This window comes from Euprymna scolopes, chromosome 29 (genome assembly GCF_053919585.1).
Source record: "Euprymna scolopes isolate OS-2025 chromosome 29, ASM5391958v1, whole genome shotgun sequence".
Classification (NCBI taxonomy): domain Eukaryota; kingdom Metazoa; phylum Mollusca; class Cephalopoda; order Sepiida; family Sepiolidae; genus Euprymna; species Euprymna scolopes.
In genome coordinates this window covers 53007570-53032532 of record NC_136510.1, presented here as the reverse complement: position 1 = coordinate 53032532, position 24963 = coordinate 53007570, and the positions used below count along the sequence as shown (strand labels likewise).

Genomic DNA, 24963 nt, shown 5'->3' with positions numbered 1-24963 from the left:
GTTAATAAATACCTGGTGTGTGTAAAGAGTAGGGATTGATTTTATTTTTTTTTAGACCAATATATTATCTCTGGTTTTATGATCTTTCGTTGTTTTGATATTCATACATGAATTATCTAACAATATCAATTTTGACATACCTTCATTTGTTAAACCATTATCAAAAAAAAAAAATAAAAATAACACAACTGGATCTAAATATAAATAAAATGTTATCTTGAAAAAATACTCAGAAATTAAAATTTTAACATTTTTCAAACACACGGGCACTGCCGGACCATTTGTATTGCATCACGTTTGTTTTTTTTATTTTTTTTTTTCCCCCCTCGATTTTTTAAAATGTTTTAACATTGTTTTAATTTAAACAGGGTTATTACTTCGATTTTTTTTTTTTTTACCCCTCTAAACACCCGGGAAACGCCGGGTACCCCTCACTAGTCTGACATAATTCACAGACTAGTCCATCACTGGATTCTACATCTAATATAATTCACTGACTAGCCCATCACCGGATTCATCTTTGAATATTATATTGGAAAATTCAATTTTCATTTTCAACCACTCTTTAGCAATATTAAGTTTACCAGAGGAAGGCTATTGTAGTAACTTCTTTAAATAACTTCTGCATCTTTTTCTCGTCCTTAATTATTCTTTGGACATTTCAGTACTGCTTATAAGTAGCAATTTTTCAAGTACACCTTTCAATTGACGTTGATCACAATAATGTTTAAAACCATCACAATCTACAATTGTTTCTTTGTTTTGAATTGTCTTTTTTAATTGCCCGATGATCTTTTTCACTCAAAAGCTGTCTAATTTGATATTTTATATAACATCTCTATCTTCACTTATTCTAATTACATAAAATAAAAAATAGGAATATATTAGTTATTTCAGCAGAAAGACCAAAATAATGATAGTGGTATAATAACTTACTGCAATCAATTTTAAAGAAATGTATGTATATTTTTAAATATGTACTCAATTGACATACATTTCTGCTTAGCATTGTTCGAGGGGTTTAGAAATTAGCGTAAAATCATGTGATTTGCATCAGTTGAAATGCAATGCATAGAGATGAAGAAAAAAAAACATTTAAACAATAATTGGAACTCATGGATAAAGTAAAGGGTATGTTTTAAAATTCACAAACTTTATGAGTATGACAAACAATAAAAAAAATTGCCAGAGACAGACATTCTAAAACGTTGATAATGAAGATGAAGATATCAGTTTAAATGTAAAGTCCAATTCCTTCTTAAAAACCATAAAAAATGTTCATAAAATTTCCAACCTTCAAAACAAAAAACGGTTTTGTTGGTTTTCTTTATTTTTAGTGCATATCAACCCTTCTTGGGTAATCCGTACCAAATGAATGCATACTTCAATGACTTATTAAAGACAAACTACTGCTACAGAGAGATGGGAGAAATCATGAAATTCCTGACAGGCATTTGTAGTTAAAGGACCAGAGTAAATCTGATAAGATTTGAATTCACTGTGAATAGTTTGCATCTGTAGCATGACACCACACACACATTATCCACAAAACAAAACAGAAAATAAAACCAAAAACTTGTTCTTTATTGTTTAATGGAATTATTTTTGATAATGAAAATTAACAAAAGAACTTCTGCAATGAGAGAAAGAAAAGGGGGAGATAAAGCGAAAGGAAAGAACAACAGTTTAAAATTCTTAGTCAGAATGTGATGTCAACTTTTTTTCATTTCACAATTAGTTGGGGTAAATAATTCACTGATCGGTATTTCAAAAAACAAAATTTATCAAATTCAGAATAGAACTACCAACAAATAAAAGAACATTATTTTTCAAAATTAAATATAGTTACCATAGCTCTTCAGAAAAGATTTAGCCATTTTACATAGCCAATAACCTGAACATAAATCTATGAGAATTGAAATTTCCCTTAATTCTCACGCACACACATATATATTTTAGACAGACAATTGACACAGACATTGTGGGCATAAAAAGTAAAACGCAAACCATTCTAAAGTGAATCTGTGTCAGTACTGCCTCCAACTTCATCTTTTCAACTCTCCTTTTTATTCCAAGTCAAATAAACTAAAAAAAAACAACAATACTGTTTTTATTCCAGACAAGAAAAGAAAGAGAAGCACAATTGAAAAAAAGGCAGAAAATCTTCAAGTGGAAATTATTGCCAAAGTTTACGGCTGATTATTCCAGGAGGAGGAAAATAAAGATAAAAAACACATTTACTGTGAATAATCTACAAACGAATGCACTTAAGATGTCCACACCCCTAATGGTTGTCTGGCTGAACAGAATATCATTATAGACCATAGTAAGTATAATGCATTCATATATATGTAGTAAGTATTCTGACAAGTAATGGTAAATGTAGTAATCACTGCTGATCCAAGTTGAAGCTTAATACAATATGCATACAAATATGAGTGATGTATGCTTGTTTAAAAGCTCTTTTTTCCTTAGGTATTTCTATCTTTTTTTATTTTTAACTAGTATAGCTCTTGGTATTGCCCAGAGGCTTGGATGAAGAATAATGTAAAAAATATGACAACGGTTGATTTCTTACTGGTAATATTATATATTTAGGGATACTATGTTAATCGTAATTAAGTTAGTGTGTGTGGATTTTGTTGAGGGTCAGACTGAGTGCATGAAAATAACAAAGATCTGCAAAAGAGAATCTTTTCCAGAGATGAATGATGAAAAGTTTAGGCAGAGGTCAAACACTGTAGATTAAACAGAGAAACAATGACGAATAACGTCACATTTTCAAGAAGTTGGTTGGTTGTTTTTGTTTTACGGCATATCAACCCTTTTCAGGTTATTTAATGTCGCATTCAGTGATTTTGAAGAAAATTTTTTTGTTAGAATACATTTGTTTTTTTTTTTTTTCAAGTCAGTTTTTATTTAACCCATAGTTGGGACCTTAACAGGTACTACCACTCTGGGTCAGAATGGACCTGGGAGCAGTGGCAATTAAAGGGTGGCTCCACACTCCCCAAAGCTCACAAGTTGGGGCCTTACCATTGGATATAGTTTAAGGTCATATCCAGGACCTAACATTTTCAAGAAGAGAGAAAACTAAGGTTTTCAAATCGGTCAGTCCATGGAAGCCTTGCAAATGAGATACAGCCGATGATGTAGAGAACTGATAATCTCATCAAATGTTAATGATGTGTCTGTTTGTGTGCATCACTTCTGTTGGTTAAGTTAGTAAGTTAAGAAGTAAATAATTAGCATTCGTCCCTCTCTGAGTTTGTTCTCTCCAAATAAAACCATTTATTAAATCGTAACAGACGTTTCTTTGTATTCTCTTTCTCCATGAATAGAAATTTCTTTAAGAAAATAATGGCATCAAACAAACACGTATAAAACACTTCCACTTATGTATAAAGAACTTTTATTTGTAACTGAAAAATCTTACATGCACATTATGAGTTAAATATAAGTAAAAAAACAAAAACAAAAGCGAATTAACATTCTACAGTCATAATTGTGAATTAATTTAAAAAATAAAACAAGGATTTCAAGGTTGTAATTTGAAAAAAAAATAATCCGACTAGTTGTTTGAATTTAAATCCAACAGTAACATTTGATTTGTAATGTCGTTAGCATGAGTTATATATGTATTGTGCACAACAAATAGAGAATTTCAAAGTCTTATTTTAAAAGTAGAGTTGCTGCACACCATACATATTAATTAAAAAAACACATCTGAAGTTTTCACCTGAAAAAAAAATTCCTACAGCAAATGGCTTTATTTCATTTATTTAAAAATAATTATTTAAATATTTAAATGATTTGTTTTAATTCGTTTTATGGTATATCAACCACCTATGGGTTATTTAATGCCAAATAAAGTTGTGAAATATAATTCTAAAGACAAGAAAAATTATTTGTATTACTAAATTACACTGCTTTCAGAAAATATCGCACTAATTTGCATTACTCTTAAGAAATTTCAGAGAGTGCCATCATTATTCAAGAACAGGAAAATGGAGAACCTCAAGGAAGCACCCAACCAATTACAGTACTCTCAAAATATATTAATATCCAGAGGCATTTCTCTTTAAAAATGACTCATTAGCATTAGTAACCTTTGTTCTAAACTCAATTGACCCTCATCCACTGCCTTCTAGTACCTATTTGAGAAAAAAATAAAAAGGAGAAATGAGGTATTAATATTTGGAAGAATCAGATTGAATAATTCTGTTGATGATGAACTTATAGATACTAACAGTCGATTAATCAGATTAAGCCTCTCTGATTTCTCATCTAAGCGAAGTAAGGGCTGAAGTGGAAGAATGGCTCAACCACCAGAATCTGATCCTAAACCATCATGGCTTACAGGATAGATTTGTAACTCTGCGTGTAGTTGTAATCAGCTAATTCATGACCTTACCAACATGACATGACTCCAGATGGAAGAAGAGTTACAATCATGTCTTTAGATTCTGTTAAAACTAACTCTTATTAAAACTTATTTGAATGTGAACATACCAATTTCTATAACAAACACTGACTTAAGATTAGCTGTACCCAGCAGAGGTTGCCTGAAAGTAAAAGTAAAAATAACTGACTTATTTAACAAAAAATAGAAAGTAATTTTGTTGACTTTAATTTAATAATCAAATTATTTTGTAAAATAGGAAATTTTACAATGTTCATTGCTAGTAAAGAACTAATAATCATGTGTAATTAAAGGGAAATAATACATGACATGATTATTTCCTTTTAATATTCAAAAATATTCACTGAGTAAGTAAAATTTTCCAATAATCAGGCACTCCACATACTAATAAGCACAGTTATTATTCAGATGTAACACTGATTTTCAAGCATCTTTTGTTTTAAAGCCTTGTCAGATTAACTGTTTTGTCAGACCTTTCAATTTCACCTTATTTATAATTCATGAACACAGACCTAATCTGGAAACTATAAGTCTACCATATCTCCCAAACAACAAGGAATAAATTAATATACGAATGATCCATCTGTTAGCTACCAGTAAACTAGTTCAGCAATAACAAAATCATCTAGTTCTTCTTATCATTTTATCTGGTTTAAAAGAGTTGCCAAGCCATTAGTTGCCTGAAAATTGGCATTGCACCCATACAGTTGAATAGTATACTATCTTAAAATCTGTATCTTATCTCCATCTGGCATCAATTGAAATGGATGGCTCTCGTCTTGTGGAGGCTTCATGTTTTGACAAGCTTCTGGGTTTGACCTTTACTCCTGATCTGAAATGGAACACGTACATCAAGTCTGTTGCCAAGGTTGCTGGGAAAATGGTGGGATTCTTCTACCGCTCCAGAAGATATTTCATTACTGATGCAATTCTCTATCTGTATAAGAGCCAAGTACGTCCAAGGATGGAGTACTGCTGCCACATCTGGGCTGGAGCTGCTAAAAACAGCCTATCCTGCCTTTCGTGGCTTAGTGGGAGATGCCCTTTTCTCTTCCCTGCAACCTCTCTCCCACAAAAGAGACGTTGCGAGCCTGTCTTTGTTTTATCATTATTTCCATGGCAAGTGCTCATCCGAGCTCCAATCTCTGGTCCCCCCTCGCCAATCTTTCACGAAAAACACCGGTCTAGCTGAAACCACTGTCAGTAATTTTCCCCGCTCTTTATCTGTACCTAAATCAAAACATAGATTCCATGAACAAAGCTTCTTTCTTAGAAGTGCACGCCTGTGGAATTCTCTTCTATTTGCCTGTTTCCCACCTGACTACAACTTGGATGTCTTCAAGTCCAACATAAACAAATTCCTGATGAATCGCCCCATTAAGTAAGACACTTTATCAAATCTCCATTACTAACGATTATTACGATACTGTCCCATTGATTACTGTACACGCAATAACCCTTATCCCCGAGTGGCTTCCGAGCCTTCATAAGTGGTGACTTCCATGTAAAAAAAAACAAGCACATTCATATATTAAACTTAATACACAATCAATAGTAAATTTCTGTAACAATAAACTAGATTTGTTAATAATAATCCATTACTAATCATATCAAATATCCATAAAATTAAAAGAAGTAATATGTTAAGTGACTCAATCTTGGAGAATGTATATTTTATTCATATTTTTATTAAAAACAAATCTAAACCCTATCATGGTATAACACTCTAAAATTACTGTGATATGCTAATCCATCATTTTATCCATATGTACCATGGGTACTGAATTAATTAAATAATGGATTCCTTTTGTATATAAAACAAGCCTGGGTGCCCGGCGTTTCCTGGATGTTTAGAGGTGTGTGTTGAGCAGGAAAAAAAAAAGTGGTAGAGGGTAGGCAGGCTCAAACCTGAAAAAATTGTGGGAAAAAAAAAAAAATGTGACGTCTTTGCCGTTGCGTCCATCATCAAATTAGAAGTGGTGAAGGTTTAAATTAAGGCTAGTCAACCGAAAAGAGGGGATGACTTTCACAAATATTGGCGAAAAAAGCAACCTCTCCTTATAGAAAAATGCCCAGTTGAGGGTGAAGTAATTAATGTTTTTAGCCAATTTTTCGATTTTTTCATCCAAAAACAATATCGATCTCGTGAAAATCCGTCACCTCTGTCAAAAGTTTTAGGCAGACATACATATATATATATACATATATTTAAACAGATAGGTGAGATTTATATAATAGATAATTATTTTGTCTATGCAAAACATTGGTACCTTGTGCAAATTCAGGACATTTTAATTGTAATATTCAATATTTAGAAAGTATAACCTATCGACTCGGAGTGATACCTGCAAATAAATTGATATACTGATCAGTGATTTTGGAAAAGGTCAAAGTCGAACTTGGACTTGTAAGAATGAAGAGTCGAAATGAGATTTTTTTTAAGTCCAAAGAATCAATAGTCTGAATATGTGAAGAGTTTAAAATAAGGAAACAAGGTTAGAAATTTTAGAATTGCTGGAGTCAATTTTTGAAATCCTAGAAATCAGAGTCACACCTTGTACTTTTCTGACTCCACAACTCTGACATCTTCTTGGTAGGTAAACAATCCTTATGAATGGATGGTAAATTATCTTGGGATACAAAATCCTATATGTTGATTTGAGGGGGAGGGGATCGATAGGTACAAACTATTTTTACATTATTTGAAAAGTGACCATATGAAACTATTTACAAATATTTTTTTTTTTAAATGTAACATTTAATTGTTTACATTATTAATATTGTTTAACTTTTAGGATTTATCCACATATTATGAGAACTCTAAAACTTAATTGTATTATATATATACAAGGTACACACAGCTCACTATCTTTTCAGCAGATGGAGGTTCTACATGAAAAGTTAGGTTGCTTGGGGAGAGAGTAGAAGAAAAGTGATTTAGGGTGAAATTGAGATTGCAGAAACCTTAGAGAGGAGTGAGAGGTACAGTAAGAAATAGTACATTGAAAAGATGGATAAAATCTGCTCACAGTAAAAGGGAAAAGATGGCTGAACAGACATGACAGAGAAAGACTGAGAGATGTGATGAAGTGTTAATGACATAGAAGAATAATACGATTGAAAGATTGAGGCTACGGCCAATCAAGAATGAGATGTAAATGCAGTGGGGAAGAAGAGGGAATGCTGGCCAATCAATGCAACTTGATTAGGTGGCTTGAAGAGTTAGGATAATGAGATGAAAGAATGATTTGTACAGTCATTCAATCCTGGGGTAAAATTAAAGAAAAAGAAGAGAGGAAAAGAAGAAAATAAAGAAAAAGAAGGAATGAAAAAGGGGGAAAGGAAAAGAAAGGGTGAAGGGAAAAAAGGAAAAGAAAGAAAAAGAGAAAGGGAATTGAAGGAAAAGGAAAAAAGATAGGAAAATAAGGAAAGAAAAGGAAAACGGAAAAGGAGGCAAAAGGAATTAAATAAAAACAGAAATAAGGAGAATATGAAAGAACCTAAGTAGATAGATAAAATAAATATAACAAAAAAAATGGCAATCAAAAAAGAAAGTTGGAAAAAATAAAATCAAAAAATAATTGAAGTTAAAACAATGCAGAAAAGGGAAAAAGGGAAAGTAAAAAACAAACAAAGAAAAAAAGAACAAATGAAAGAAACACATTAAGATTTGAAGAGAGATGGAAAGGGAAGAAAAGGAGGGCAGCACATCATAGGAATATGAAGACAGGATAAAAAGGTAGAAAGAAACAACAAATAAATGAAGGATAAATAAATTTAAAAAAGTGAAAAACAATGATAAAAAAAGTAGGTTTCAAACAATAAAAATGAATAAAAATAAAAATTGAATAAAGGAGATGAAAAGTAATGAAAAGAAAAAGGAAAGTAATAAAAAAGTGAAAAACAATAATAAAAAAGTAATAACAAGAATAAAGCAATAAAGAAAATTAAAAACAGAAAAAATAGAGAAAGATGAAAGGGAAATTAGAAACAAAGTATGTAAAGAGAGGGAAAAGAATGTTAAAAAAAAAGAAAAGAAAAATTTGAAAAAATGAAAGAAGGAAGTATGAAAAAGAAGAATAAAAGGACAAAAAAAAATAAAAAATAAAGGAAATAAAAAATGAAGAAAATAGAAAAATGAAAAAAATATAACAACTAGCAGAATTCTAATGAAAAATCAACGATAATAGATTAAAATTGTTAGAACTTTTATCATGATTTCATAGAAATTATATAAAAGAGATTAAAAGTCATTTTCTTTACAGAAGGGGAAAATGATTATACTCCCCAACAATTAGGCAAATGTTGAACATTGAATTTCTTCAGGGTAAAATTGAAAGGTTGCCTAATTAATCTCTACAAAATCTGAATTTCAAGAAATAAAGCGTGGGTTTCATGTGAAAGAACCAGGATAGTCAAAGAGATGAAAACTAAAAGACTTGAGGTTAAAAGAATCGTTTTTACCTTTGCACTAATCAGAAGTCCATTGAATAATTTGATGAAAATTGAAACTTTTCATTATTTTTTCTTTTTATTTATGTTACTTTGTGTATCTCTTATTTTAATTTTTTTATTAAATAAAAAATTAAAATGATGCTAAAACATTTTTTACTTATATGTTCTTACAGAATATGTAATAGCAAATTACAAAATTTCTTAAATAATTCATAAGAGGTGGCGAAAATACCATTTTAAGTTAATTCGTTTACCATTACAAAATTTGTGAACAACCTCAATAATTTCGCCGTCCACATATTTTGTCCATATTTAATTTTGCATTCATCTCTGTTGCCTTACACCTCTGGCACACAAACTTGCTGTCGTGTCTCAATCTAACAGTAATTCCATTGCAATTCTTGTGTACGTAATGTCTGCATATGCCACAGAAAATATAGTTGAACTAAACTGCTTGACCACAAATTGAGTATGAGACTGGTTTTCTTTCCAGAGGATTTACAACACTACAAACCCTGACAACACTTTTGTCTTAGTAATATTCACTCTCAGGTATTTTCTTTCAAAGTATTCCAAGTTTTGTATCCTGTATGGTTTCATATGGAAACAGTAAATCATCGACATATAGGATCTCTTCTGGACAACCTGTGTGGAACTTCTTGGACAACATTTTTAAGACACAAATGAAAAGCAACCAACTTCTTAAAATGTTTGTAAATAGTGAATGTTACAAAATACAAGTATGGGAATCATTTCAAATGGATCGTAATAGGGAAACACAGGTTGACTAGCAGATGACATTGAAGAAGATAAATAAAATTTTTCAACAAAACTAATCACACTTCAAGCTGTGATTAAAGGGATTAAAATTATTTTTGTGAATAAATCCCAGCAATTATTTGAAGGTTTCATTTAAATCACTTCATTCTTCTATCTAATAAAGTAGTTAAACCTAGGGATACTGACCAGAAATCTTTTGACGTTTCTGAATTTTTGAGATAAGGATTGGTTATTTGTATTATTATTCATTGGAATACTGTTCTCATCTTGAGTGTGATTTTCGAGGTCGGAGGTTATATCAGCCGAAACGTTGTGAAAATTATACTTAAGTCCGATGAATACAGAATACAGAAATCTTTTATTCGTCTTGGTAGTTTATTTAATTTTCATTTTTATATCTTCTACTTTTAATATCATATTTCAATTCCAAAACCTAAAAACTTTTTTATACTTAAAGTATCAGCTGATACATTATTATTTAATTTTTGCCTTTAAATTTTAGCTTTGTTGAAATTAGATTTTTTTCAAAAAAAAAAAAATTAAATTAAATGTATAGAAGGTGGTACAATGCAGAGGTAACGGAAAGACACAAGCTGAAGCAGGTGAGAAAGTTTTATTAATACAAATTACAAATACATGTGTACATATTTATGTATTTCATATCAACATTATATTTATATTTGCATCATGATTACCTGGGAAAGTCGGTCTGGTGGTATATCCATGTTATATAATATTTCGAAAAAGATCTCATCATCAGATATAGGATATTCAACAACACTGACCCACACACTGAGTTCACCATCGAGCACCTCGACAGTTCTGGATCCCTGGCACTTTTAGACTTCAGCCTTAACATCTCTGAAGACGGGAATATATCCACCAAATTCTAAAAGAAACCTGCCAGTAGAGATATCTTCGTACACTATAAGTCTTCCCTCCCCCGTAAAGCTAAAATAAGCTGTGTGAGGACTGAAATAACACATATCCGCAATAAATGCAGCAATGAAGCCGACAAATACACCTGCACTAATAAATTCAACCAAGTGCTAAAAATCTATGGGCACCCCACACCAACCATTAAAAACCTCAATAAACCTAGAAGACGGATGCAGCATTCCTCCTCTAACACCTGCTTCCTGAAACTGCCCCATTTTAACGACAGGATCATAACAGCCATCCGCAAAGCTATACACAGGGAGGGTCTAGACATACAACTTATACACACTGGGCCATCACTACGACAGCAGTTGTCAAAATGCAAAACCCACCTAAACAATGTACCCTGCACCCTAACTGCCTGATGAACACCACTAACATGTGCCATCGTACATACACAGTATATCGCATACAGTGCACCAAATATGACCAATCATACGTCGGTAGCTCAGTGAGATACCTGCATATTAGAGTAAAAGAACACATACAAGCACAAGCCTCTTCTGTTCACAGACACCTTCACACATGCGGCAATACTAACAAATCCATCAGAGTAGATATTTTAGCCACCGAACGCAATGTTGGCAACCTTTGTATCAAAGAATCAATCTTGATTGCCAAATTGCATCCCAAGATTAATCGCTGACATGAATTAGACTCTTCATTCTTAACTTCACCCACATCATCCCACCATTATATAATAAAAAATTAAAAAAAAAAAATTAAAAATAAAATAAAATTAAATTAAAGTAAACCAAAATAAATAAAGAAGCAAAATAAATAAGCCATCCTTACTTAAGATTACTACACATTAATAATAATGACAATGTATAACAATTAAATAGCAAGTTTACGATATATGGGTTAGATGGTGCCAGCATGTGGGACACATGCAGACCAGCACATGCATATATGGATGTGCGTGGATGCATAAATATATACTCTTACATGTATATGTAGTCTATGCACTTGATTTAGACATAGTGCGTGGCTGCATGTATATGTGCTCATGCAAGTTTATATGGCCTAATATGGCCTAATTGATTTCTCCGAGTTAGACTAACAATATTAATCGCAAATAACAAATAAGACATAATACACCAAAAACAGAAATTCAAATTAACTAAAATAAATAAATAAGTACATAAATAAAAAAATAAATTAAAAAAATTAGAAAAACTTTTGTAATAACTTCTATTTTGTCATAACACATTGCATATATAATAAAAAATTATAGTCAATAAATTACTATATAATTAAATTAAAGATACAAGAATCCATAATGAGTATATATATACTACATAACGAATTAAATAAAATACCCCACCCAGAATAGGAATAATATTACTAAAAAAATAAAAATAAGTAAATAAATAAATATATTAAAAAGCAATGCAATATTATACACTTAACTTAGAACAAATATCTGTAATTAGTAATAGCTGAACTTATACAAAAATAACACGCTTATTCCTTTTAGAGCAGCTCATCAAGCAGTCTCCCTTTACCAACCGACTTAATTCAAAATCTATGTCCCAACCCCCCTCAACTAGAACGCAGAAACTCAAACAAATAAATAAATTAATTAATTAAATCTCCTCAATATAAAATATAAATTATTATAAAATGAATAAATAAATTAGATAACAAAAGAAATGAACAAAAAAAAACCCCTTAATTATATTAAATTAAAATGCTATCAACACGTTCTGGGCTATTGTTTGCTGTGAGACTGTCACTGTTTACAACAGCACATTTGAACCAAAGTCAAATAAATATCTGACAATGAGATCTTTCTCGAAATATTATACAACACGGATATACCACCAGACCGACTTTTCCAGGTAATCATGATGCAAATATAAATATAATGTGTATATGAAATACATGAATATGTACACATGTATTTGTAAGTTTTATTAATAAAACTTCTCACCTGCTTCAGCTTATGTCTTTCTATTATCTCTACATTGTACCACCTTCTACACATTTTATTTAACTACATACTATAGAATGCTTCAAGCAAACTACATCCACCTCTTAAAAAAAAAATGTTCAATATTTGTTCCTTTTTTATGTATAATAAAAGTTTAAAATATGAATAAATTTAATCCAAGAAATAAACAAACAAAAGTACAAGCCGCGCGTGCATTGTTCCGCTCTGGTGCTGCATGTGAGATGACGCCACAAAAAATAGTGGAGAAATGATGAATGTGAGAAGCATAAAGGGCTAAGATTGCCTTCACATTTTTGCCAAGTTTCAGAAAAATCTAATGGATGGGGCAAAAGTTATGGGGTAAAAAGTGTCATTTTTTTTTTAATTTTGGGGCATTTGTGACCCCTTTTGAGATCCTGGGAATGCCAAATGCCAGTGAAAATGGACAAACGGTGCAGTTTCACACCTTAAGACATGTATATTTTAATTCAGTACCATGAAAACAATTATATACACATGCATATCAAGTTTTTGAGTAATATGGAAAAAGAGCTTTAATTTATATTAAGAACAATGACCTCCACATTTTGACCAAGATTCAGGAAACTTTAATGGATGGATCAAATGCTAGGGGGCAAAAAGTGTAATTTTTGGCTATTTGGGGGAGAATTTTGAACCTCTTTTGAGCCCATGGGGCCTCCAAATCCGAATGTAAATGTATAACAGTGCAGCTTCAGGCCTAAAAACATGTATATATGAGTTGACCACCATGAAAAACCACTATATAGTCAGACATATCAAGTTTTTGTTGAGAAATATGAAAAAAGAGCCACAAAAAGGGGCGTTTTTAGTACTAAAAGTTCCCGCGGATGCAAACCAGAATTTTACCAAGGTCATCCATACTGGATTTATATTAAGGACAATAAGCTCCACATTTTGGCCAAGTTTCAAAAAAATCTAATGGATGGAGCAAACATTATAGTGCAAAACATGTCATTCTTTGGTCATTTTGGGGCATTTTTGACCTTTTTTGAGCCCCTGGGGACGCAATGGGACTATTCGCAAAAAAATTTTTTTACTGTACACATCTATTTAATGAAATACAATTTGTGGCAAAATTTCAGGAAAAACTAATGAACAGTTATCTGGCAATCGTCCGGAATAACTGACGCATAGACTCACACACAGATGCCAATGAAAACATAGGTCCCTCTCCGATAAATCGGGGGACCAAAAAGCAGTTTATCTAAAAGTTTGGTTGAAACCTGAGTAAAAATTTCTGAGTATGATAATGTAAGACAGAATACACCTCATTGTAATTATTTATTCATAATAGCTGAAAGCCTCCTTTCACAGACATATGAATAAAACCTGTCAAAACTTAAAGTCTTTTTAATCATTCATTAACTTCTACTACTATTAATAGAAACACACGCAGACTTATCAACTATTAGGCAGAATTGAAAATTTAGCAAAGTGAAACTATTTAGGAAATCAAGTGTGTCATAAGGAATCAAAATCATACTACTAACCATAATAAAAACTTAGAGACTCCAAAAGTATTGTGTAGATTTGTGCCAAATTTTACATAAAGAGCCCTTGAAATGCCCGATGTAATGCAATTAGAGATATTAATTATGATGTTTCAATAACATCTCCCCACCCCACTAAGTAGTAAACATTTTTGGATCATATTATTTTTTTTTGCAGATTTTAACTACAATCTAAAAAAATGACATCTCTTGATTCTCTTTATAGAAATTTCCGAAAGAAAGTATTATCTTGTATTGCTAACAGCTAAATTAGTCGAATATTGAGAAACATTTTAGTATCTACTATTATATAAGACAAACTTTGTATGTGTGTGTAAGTTTGTTCCATATGGACTCCGAAACGGCTGGGTACTTGATGTGTCTGAAAGTGTTTTTATGTAAATTTGGTGTCAGAATGTATCTGATAAGTATTGAAAATCTATCATCCAAAAAATCCAAAAGAAGGCCGATTTTTACCAAAGTTAACACTTCCATACAACCTAACATCCTAAGTGCATTTGCAGAGTTTTATCACTGCACAAACAGAAAGGCCCAGCCTATAAAATCAACTATAGATTCCTTTATAAGACAGGGGTGCGTTCAAAATGAATGGTTCTTTTTAGAGCATAATTGAACCATGATACTTGACTTTTCTATGTTTAACTTTAATTCAAACGATTATGTAAAAATAATTTGATAAAATTATTCGTTGGTTCTTTGATAGTACAGGAGTGAGTTTGAGATGAATGTTTCTATATAGAGCAAAATTTAACCATAATACTTGACTTTTGCATTTTAAACTTAAACTGAAGCCATTATTTACAGATAATTTTATAAAATTAACAGTAGATTCTCTACAGTGCAATGTAGACTACAATGTATTGTGCACTAAGTCATTACGGGGAGGTATGTGAAGCTTCCTCCTGGTACACTGTAAGGGAGGGGGTTCCCTAACTAGAGCAGGCAATTAATCAATTTGATTAAAAAATGGGTTATTTCATCAATTTCGTAGACAATAAAAGTATAAGAGGATCAAACATTTATTGATCATCATTCAATCATGGGTCTGCCTTCTAGTTTGAACTTTATTACAGGAAACATACAAAGTCTTACCCTACAGACTCAGTGACAGAATAATCCAATGTCGCCAGCTACTGGATTTTCACCAGAAACCCTTTAGCTGAGCTGTAGTTTTAATATAGCTAAGTGCTAGATCAATTCATCATAACACTATCAGAAACAGAAGTTTCCTCTCTGAAATTGCTATTGTGAGGAGAGATTGGACTTCTCTACCTGATCAATACAAACATGCTGATAAGCAACTGAAGATCTCAGTAGTGACAAAGGCGACATAACAGTACTATAAGATTGACAAATAGTTGGTCTTTGACTATGGAGTCTGGATTGGCTAACCATATTATGTGACTTAGCTGCTCTATTATGCTCTATTTGCTCAGGAGGAAACCAACTCAATCCGACCAGGGTGATATTCATTACCAGTAAAAAAATAAATCAAAATACAATAAAATAAAACAAACGTGATTAGACTTGTGTAAAATAGCAGTTTAGATTTGATCAAAACTCGTGATAAAATCCTTTTGGATAATGACTCCCTTTTTTACATTCTGTTCAATGCAGCTAAGATTATTGTTCCATAAAGAAAACAGTAGACATAAAACTTTATAATCTGTAATCAAATAAGAACATTGTCTTTCATAGAACAAATTATATGATGAGAAGGACTACATATGAACTTGTGTCTCGGCATAATTCATTGCAACAAACATTAACCTTCTAAAAGAAAAACTATAAAACATAAAAGCATCAGATAAAAACTACAAGATAGAGAACAAAAAATTGTATCGGCCATTTTGAAGCCTCATAAAAACAGAGAAAACAACGCAATTTCTAATTAGCTTATTTTGCCTACTAATCAGACTGTTTTGTGGCCAATCAATCAGAACGGAAAATTAATCAACTTAATAAAGAACGTCAGAAAAGCCACAAAAATTATTTGTGGCTCATTAATTAATTGAATTATCACCCATAGCATTTGAGTTATCTGCCCCTGTTGTCCTTGCCGACAAAGGAAATTGGCATTGGAGCAAACAGACCTTCTGGGAATTCTAATATCATTTCAAGATGAAATAAATAGAAAAAAAATTAACAGTTAATCAGTATTATTTATTTATTTTATTTTATTTTATTTTTTTGTTACCCCTCCTCCCAACTTACAGTACTAAGAGAATACAAAAAGAAGCTAAAATTATTTAGAAATATATATATATATATATATATATATATATATATATAAATAAAATAATTATAATGGATTATAGATTTTGTACTAGAATAAAATAAATAATAAAATAAACTTCCACATGTAGCTAAGAGAAAGACTGCAAACTAGAAAATATATTTTTTATCATGTTCTTTATCACAAGTATTACTCATCATGATAGTAAACTAGAAGAGTATCCGTCCCAAGAGGGGTAAAATTAATTCACCCAAACAGAACAAATGCATTCCACAAATTCTATAATGTTTAAATGAAGATATAATGATACTAAACCATTTGTCTAGAATCCTTATTTAAATTTGATCAAAATCTGGTGTATGATTTTGATTCTCAAAAATATTTAAGATTTAAGTTTCTTAAGAAATTGAAATTCAGAGAATCAAGGCTCAATGATATCTAATAACTACAGATCAAATTTGATGTTAATTTGATATATTTAAATTTTAATGGAGGTTTTTACAAAAAAAACTAAAACAAATTATAAACAGCAGTTTGACACCTTATGCCAAACAGATGTGTTCAAAAATTCATAATGATCAGTTTATTAGTTTAGGTTGTATAGCATATCAACCCTTTTTGAATTATTTAATGCCAAATCCAGTCATTTTGGAGAAAAAAAATTATGCTTCAAGTTCTTTAAATCTTCAAATATTTATTAATGATGTTTGGTTTAGTTGTTTTGTTTTATGATACATCAACCCTTTTCTGGTTATTTAATGTGGAATTCAGTAATTTTGGAAAAAGTTTTTTTAGGTTTCAAGTTCTTTATATCTTAAAATCTGTACTATGTTTGGTTTGGTTTTCTAGACACAAATTCTTGTTTTTGCTTTTGACTCTGATGAATTTTGCAAAGGGAAAGGAAAAAACAATAAGATCTATGTTTAGTGCATTTCATGTCAAGAATTCAATATCTTCCGACATTCAGATCTAGTAGCACCAAAAATTTGTTTAGGAATGAATCCTGTAGATATAGATATATATAAACATAGTTAAGACAGAGATATAACAATATAAAACTTGATTTCAAGGCAAAGCTAAAAAATGCTTTTTGTAATGGGAGATGGAATACAAATTTATGAAGACTGCAAATAATTATGAATGCTTTTTTATGTGCCAATATAAGCATGTTTTATTTAGAGTTCTATATGGCATGGAAAGAGGTTAGTTTTAGGATTTGAAAAGACCAACACAGAAAATTAATAGGAAAAATAGAGTTCTTCACCAGCCATTATTTATTGCTTCTGTTCTTCAATATTAATTTAATGCCAGAGAATCAAAGACAATAAGATACAGATTATATTAAAATCTGGACAATTTTATTTGTATTTTTTTTTTTTTTACACATTGGAAATATGTTCTGTAGCATCATGATGTAGATAACTGATATAGATGAGTCTCTTTGGAGTTTTGTGAATTTTCCAGCAGTGAAATCTGTTTAAACAAGTTCTAAATGTGCAATATGCATATTTAATTAATATCCAAAAGATTGAAACTTCATAAAAGTTGTATAATAGTGTAAGGATAGTACCACAGGAAAAATACTTCTGTATTGTTAGCAGTGGAAGCTGTTTTATGTGAATAACCTATATAAAGTTGGTTATTTTGACTTGCATTATATCAACTAGCAGGCCCCATGTACCGGCATTGCCCAATGGAAATATAGCACAAAGTCAGACTAGATTAGGTCAAAAAAACCCACCCCACCCTGAAAACAAATTTAAGTATGATTATCTAGTGCATTATCGTATGTGAATCGCATAAATTACTGACTATGGATGCTGTTTAGTTCTTGATAGGTGGTTTTAATGTTAATTTGTCTCAATGATTATTTTTACCGATTTTCAAAATCTTTGGTTTGGATATAATTTCCTAAAGAAAAAAAAAGGGTATTTACAGTTGATAACACACAATAACACAGTGAAAATAACAATTAGGAGAAAAGGGGCAATGAACGCGTAAATCTGGTGACAATTTAATACAATAAAACTTATTAATTGTATTAAATTATTGCCATAATCACTGTGTTGTGTGTCAACCTGAAAACATCTCTTTTATAAGAATACATTTTTGTCAGCATTTACTTTGTGTGATTAAAGTATATAAGAAAGAAGCCTACAGGAAGGCTTGTTGTGTTATGTTTATACTGACTGACGCATGTATAAACCTTCAGGAACCCAGGTTCTAGCTTATTCGCTGATAAAATCACTTAGATACTTGTGTTAATTTATTAAAAAAAATTCATTAAAAAGAGAAAAAAAAAATCAAAATCAGAGGGATTATTACTTCCGTGTGCATAAGAAAGAGAAAGATGAATTGTCTTGCTACACATACCTACATTGTGTGCACCTGCTCTGAGGATAACATTCTGGGCATGTTTTCTCTGTTTAAAGTGTTACCAGAAAATCTCTGTTCAAAGTTAGATAGAGTTGTCCTTTCTGATTCTGGAATCACCCCTGACTCTTAGAAAAAAAAATCACAGAATCGGTGGTTACAGTTGTTGATCTGTGGGTGTCCAAAACTATTATATAATCTAGTCCGAATTGGCTAGTCAGTTCAAGAGATCAAACTCCATCTATTCCCATGCTTCCTTCATTCCTGTTTCTCTCACCTCACTTGTTTGTCGCAACTGATCAATAAAAAATATATCATATTTTTATACACCAGTGCTTTTCATCATTCTTTTAAACATAACAGAAAGAAAACATGAAAAAACCTACGCAGAGAAATTGTAAGTAGATCTGCTAGTTTTAAGCAATACAAACATAGCATGACAGCAAATCATGAATTTTATTGCATGATAAATTTATCCGAGTTCAAAATGATCACGGCTCAGTAGATACACCCTTCAAGGAATCGTTTTCACCTATCGGTCTAAAATCGAGACAAAATGTCTGAGATTGTAAGACAATTCCTTTTTACGACAGCAAATGATGATCAGCACGTTTTTAAAACTAATCATTTTATCAGATAAAGTGAAAAGGCGAAGAGGAGAAACAGGCGGACATTTTAAATTTCTTTACTCCCCCTTTGTTATTGGTTAACGATTGAAAAGGTCAGAATAATAGGGAAGTTTTTCCAGTTTATGTTCAGACGCAACAGAAAAGTTGGATATATAAAGCAGGAAGCAGAGGAAATGGTTTCAGGCGGATGGGGAAAGCGGAAAGATGCGTGTAGATTTTCAATCTGTCCAAACACATGCTGTACTTCTCGGCTGTTGGCCAGGGGCAATAATACAATTACATCTGGTAGAATAACAGAATAGACCAGGTAAAAACAACACAGCACAATACATGACAAAACATTAGTGCGTATATAAACATACATATTGATTGTGTCCATATGTATCAATAGGTGTGTGTATATATATATATATATATATATATATATATATATATATATATATATATATATAGAGAGAGAGAGAGAGAGAAAGAGATTATATATATATATATATATATATATATATATATATACTCACACATAAGTAAACAATGACTAACAGAAAATCAGTATTTTTTTGTTGTTTTTCAACATATTCAGTTTATATTTATTTTTATACATATAATTATTGTTTCATCTTCACAAGGATATATTTTCGTGTGTATCGTATAAATTTTAATTCATACATCGAACAGTTTATAAAAATGTTATTTTATCTCTAGTTATATATTAAATTCACTTTGTGTGAGTGTGAGATCGTTCCCTCTGGACTCCGAAATGGCTGGGCTTATTTATTTATTTTTTTTTTTTTTTAATTTAAACAAATGTACTTTATGGGCCAGTGAGTGTTCTTAGATGTGTTTTGTAACAGAATGCCTCCGATAAGTACTGAAATTGATAATTGAAAAAAATCCAATTAAAGAAAGAAACAGTCCAATTTTGACCAAAGTAAACACCTTTATACAGCTTACCACCATAAGTGCATTTCAGAAGTTTTATCATTGCACAAGCAGAAGGGTCTGACATATAAAATCAACAGTAGGTTCTTTGTTAAGACAGGGGTGCATTCGAAATGAATGGTTTTGTTTAGATTACAAATGAACGATGATACTTGACTTTTACATTTTTAAGTTTAATTCAAACCATTATATAAAATAATTTTATAAAATCAACAGTAGGTTCTTTGTTAAGACAGGGGTGCATTCGAAATGAATGGTTTTGTTTAGATTACAAATGAACGATGATACTTGACTTTTACATTTTTAAGTTTAATTCAAACCATTATATAAAATAATTTTATGAAATCAACAATAGGTTCTTGACAGTGCAATGTAGACTATAACTGTGGATTTAGTTACTGCGGGGAGGTATGTAAAGCTTCCTCTTAGTGCACCATGGTGGGTTCCCCACTAGAGCAGGCAATCGATTTGATTGAATAGTGGGCAATTTCACTGATTTCAATGACAATAAAAGTATTGGAAATGTAGAACAATTGTTGATCCTCATTTACTCTGGGGCAACATAGCAGGACACCTGGCCTTGCCCAGTCATAAAATATGCTTAAATATATTTTAATTGATGCAGATTTTGTATTTATTAGTATAGAGCTAATTCTTTATTGATTATTATATTGTACCCAATATATAGTAATAATTTCAAAAGTAAAAAACAAAATGATTTGGGTGCCATCAGCTAGAATCAAAACCAAAACATACAGCACTCCAGCCTTAGTAGTTAACATTTCAGCTATCATCAGTTGGATATAAAATAGCTAAAAATGAACTAACATTAAGGTATAAAGATATATATATATTTGCGCATGCTTACGAGGGAACTCTAAGTCAACTTATACCTATTAAGTCCTATTTTTTAAAAAATTTTAACCCTTTAGCAGTTATTTTTATTGACCCATAAAAAATCTATTCACAAAAAATGCAATCATTTGACCTGGCTTGCACCGCTCTTTGACCTTGTGTTTCAGTGGAGATGCAGTTTGAAAAAAATGGAAACAGACAAACATAGTAAGTTTTATATATATAGTAGTGTCTATAATATAGGAAATGGAAACAACACATAAATGTGCATTACTTAAAAAGTAATGCATGATTAGCAATTAAATTTTTTACCCTATAAAGATTGGGGTGTGATGTGTAAATATTATACACAGTTACATAATACTTTTTTTTTATTAAGGGCTAGCCTGAATGCCCGGCGTTGCCCGGGTTTTTGAAGGTGTGTGTTAAGCAAAATAAATAATAATAAATACATAAAATTGGAAGTAGGCAGGCAGGCTTGAACCTGTGCCACGAAAGAGGAAAAGAATGTGAAAAAAAAACAAAAACATGACGTCTTTGCCATTACGTCAATCGCCAAACTGGACGTGACGAAGGTTTAAATTAATGTTAATCTATCGAATAGAGGGGATGACTTTTGAAAATATCGGCCCCTTCCTGTAGAAAAGTGCTTCTGTAGAAAGGGTTGTGCTTCAAAACGATATTGATCTCCTGAAATCTGTCAACTCTGTTGAAAGTTTTAGACACACATACATTTAAACAGACAGGTGTGATTGATATTATAGATTAAATGGAACAAAGGAAAGAAAATACTGGACAAAAGTTAAGGAATTATCTTCCTTATATTATGACCATTATTATGTATATATCAATAACAAATATTCTACTTCATTTCTAGAATTTGAACAGTGCCAAACTAAGACAGTTGATATTGCATCCATAAAGATCTCCATTTCCCTTTAAATAGAGCTTTATAGCAATAAATATAATAATTAAAATAAAGGGTGCAGATAAGCCACTTGTAATTATTTATCATTATATAAAAGGAAGTGAGAATGGGAGGAAATGAATAATAACAAATGAAAAACTATTTTTTTTTTTAAACTAATATTGTCTTTCATATATATTCCAGTTACATCTTTTTTATATATTCATATTTATGGTTGCCAACTTTTGTGTTTTAAGTGCAGTTGAGCTTGTTCCTCTCTGGTCAGCTCAACTGTGCCAATAAATGAGTTTAATGTTTCAGCTAGGTTGATAATGGTTGCAAGGACAAGCTTCATGTTTTTGTTCAGAGTTTTCTTTCCTCTAGAAGAATTCTCTTCCAACGATTCAAGATCCATGTAAGGTCCACAAGGATATTAATGAAATGGACACAATAGCTTGACCAGGATTAGAAGATGGTGAGCTAAGCTTATAAATCCCAATATCAATTCTGAACTTTAGTAATGCCTCTAACATGTCATTGTTACTCAGGTGTCATATTATTTTACAAGATCATGTGTAATTTTAGCATCTAACTTCAATATATTCTAAATACAGACAATATGCAGCTGTTCTGCTATGCACCTTAATTACTCTACAACTTTACAAAGTAAAATTACAAGAAAAAACATTCTGAAAATGAATTTGTTGGAATGTGTTTTGTGCATGAGATTTGAATCAAGCGGAGGTTTCTAGAATAATTTCCTCAAATTCGCCATGGAATTGTGTAAAAATTTGTTTAAAATATGTCGATTTAATTATTAAAAAAAAAAAAAGAAAGATTGCACAGCATTGTAAGGGGGTTTAGACTATTAATAAAACTTCATTGGAAAACGTACTCAATGAACTCAAGATTTGTTAACAGGTTGTCTCTTCAACAAAGCATGAATGAAAGTGGAGAACATTAAGAAAAAATTAAAAAAAAGAATTTGCATCTACTTTTCTATTCGTTGTTTTAGGTTTGTGTTGATATTTGATATTGTACATTTCATTTTTTTTAATTTAAAGACTGCAGAAACTAAATGAAAATCAAATATTCTAATACAATATATAAAATTCAAGGGAATTAAAATTCTACCATTATTTTCATGAATAAAATATGATCTTGTGCAGAATAAAAAAAATAGCATTAACAAAATGCCTACATTATCACATTTAACCATGAATATATTTGCTGGTGAACTTTTTAAAAAACTTGCTTGCATATAAACTTTTTTTTAGCGTATTTATATTATGAAAAAATTCTTTTTAAGTTTTTCTGAGTGAGGTTCAGTTGGCTATGATCACTCAGATGACATGCAATGTTAGTTTTTAAAAAAAATGAGAATTTAGTTATACACACGATTATAAATAGAGATTGTAAATTATCTTCAGCACTTCAGTTAGGGTTGCAGTATTATTACATGAATAAACAAGTATAATTAATTTCAGGACAAATGAAATGAATTATCCAAACAGTTTTGTAAATGTTAAATATGTGAATTTTTAAATAGGATGTTGTGGTCATATTATGGGACCTAAAACATTTTAAAATACACCAAAGAAACTGAAATTTGGGAAATATTTATTAATTGATGTCTAATACCTATGGTTAATATTTCAGAACAAATCAGAAAAATCTATATTTTCATGACGATCTTTCACCCTTTTGCCAAATATTAAATTAAACTAAATATAACTCATATTACAATCTCTTATGCTTGCTTCAAAATTCGTAATGATTGGTTAATTAGTTTAGGGGTGCATCCTATACATACAAATTTTATATAAATAGAGATCATGATGCTTTTTAGCAATAGGTATCAAGAAATTTGTAGTTATACTATAAGAAGTTTGGACTATGAATGGAAAAAGACAAATCAAGTTTCAATATTTCCACACAATATGGCTAAACTTGATTTTGCAAATTAAAACTAAAGGTAAATTTAGAGTTAGAGTAAAAAAAAAAAGTTTGATTTATATTGTGTATATTGTTCAGTGACGTCCATTAACACTTGCCAGTTGTGGAAGTGTACAGTGAAACTCAGAATTGATAACCTAAGTGCTGAAATTTCTTTGATACCCGTTCCTAAAAAGTACCGAAATTACTTTCAAGACTAAATGTAACTGATTACTTTATGACCTGAATGAAATTAAAATAATCAGGTTTCAATTTTATGAAAATGTATTATCTCATAAATCTATATTTAAGAATTAAGTTTATCACTTACAATTAATATTAAAATAATTTTATAAAGTGATAATTTCCTAAAGTATGGTCACTTATCTAAAATGAAAGGCGTTTCAGTATTACTCTCGAAGAACTTATTTTTATTTAGAATCAGGTTTTAATAAAAAATGAATAATAAAATTAAATAAGTTAGTTATGATCGATTAACTGACATGCATCAAATGATGAATAATAACTGGTGAAATTTGAAAATTCCCATATGAAGTCCAGAAATTTTGCAAAGGAGATAATTTATGAAATCATAATATGTAAAAAGAAAGATAACCCCATCTCACCCCAACCTTTGTTTTTCTTTTAAGTTGGTGTTAGAGTTTGGTTATCTTTCTTTGTTTTTCTACTTGACAATTTCTTTTTGAATTTCTTGAAAATAATTTTCGGTGCATATTCAATGTACTCAGTTTGTAGAAAGTATTGATTCTTTCAAAAAAAAAAAAAAAAAATTAACAATCATATTTAATGATATATATCAGAAACATTGAAAAAGGGATCAATCTATTATATAAAGTCACCATGTGTTAGTGTGTGTGCGAGTTCCTTCCTCATAGGTTCCAAAACGGCTGAGTCTATCTTTTGAAAATTTCACACAAAGGTAATTTATATGCCTGGCAGTAAGTGTTCTTGGATATGTTTTATACAGAAATTCATCCGATAA

At 30.7% G+C, this 24963-nt stretch overlaps 1 protein-coding gene across 2 annotated transcripts in view; it reads right to left on the bottom strand.

Annotated features, from left to right (window-relative positions):
• LOC145252654 (germinal-center associated nuclear protein-like) overlaps positions 1 to 24963 on the bottom strand; it is a 662650-nt gene that overhangs the window by 273404 nt on the left and 364283 nt on the right. The window lies entirely within an intron of this gene.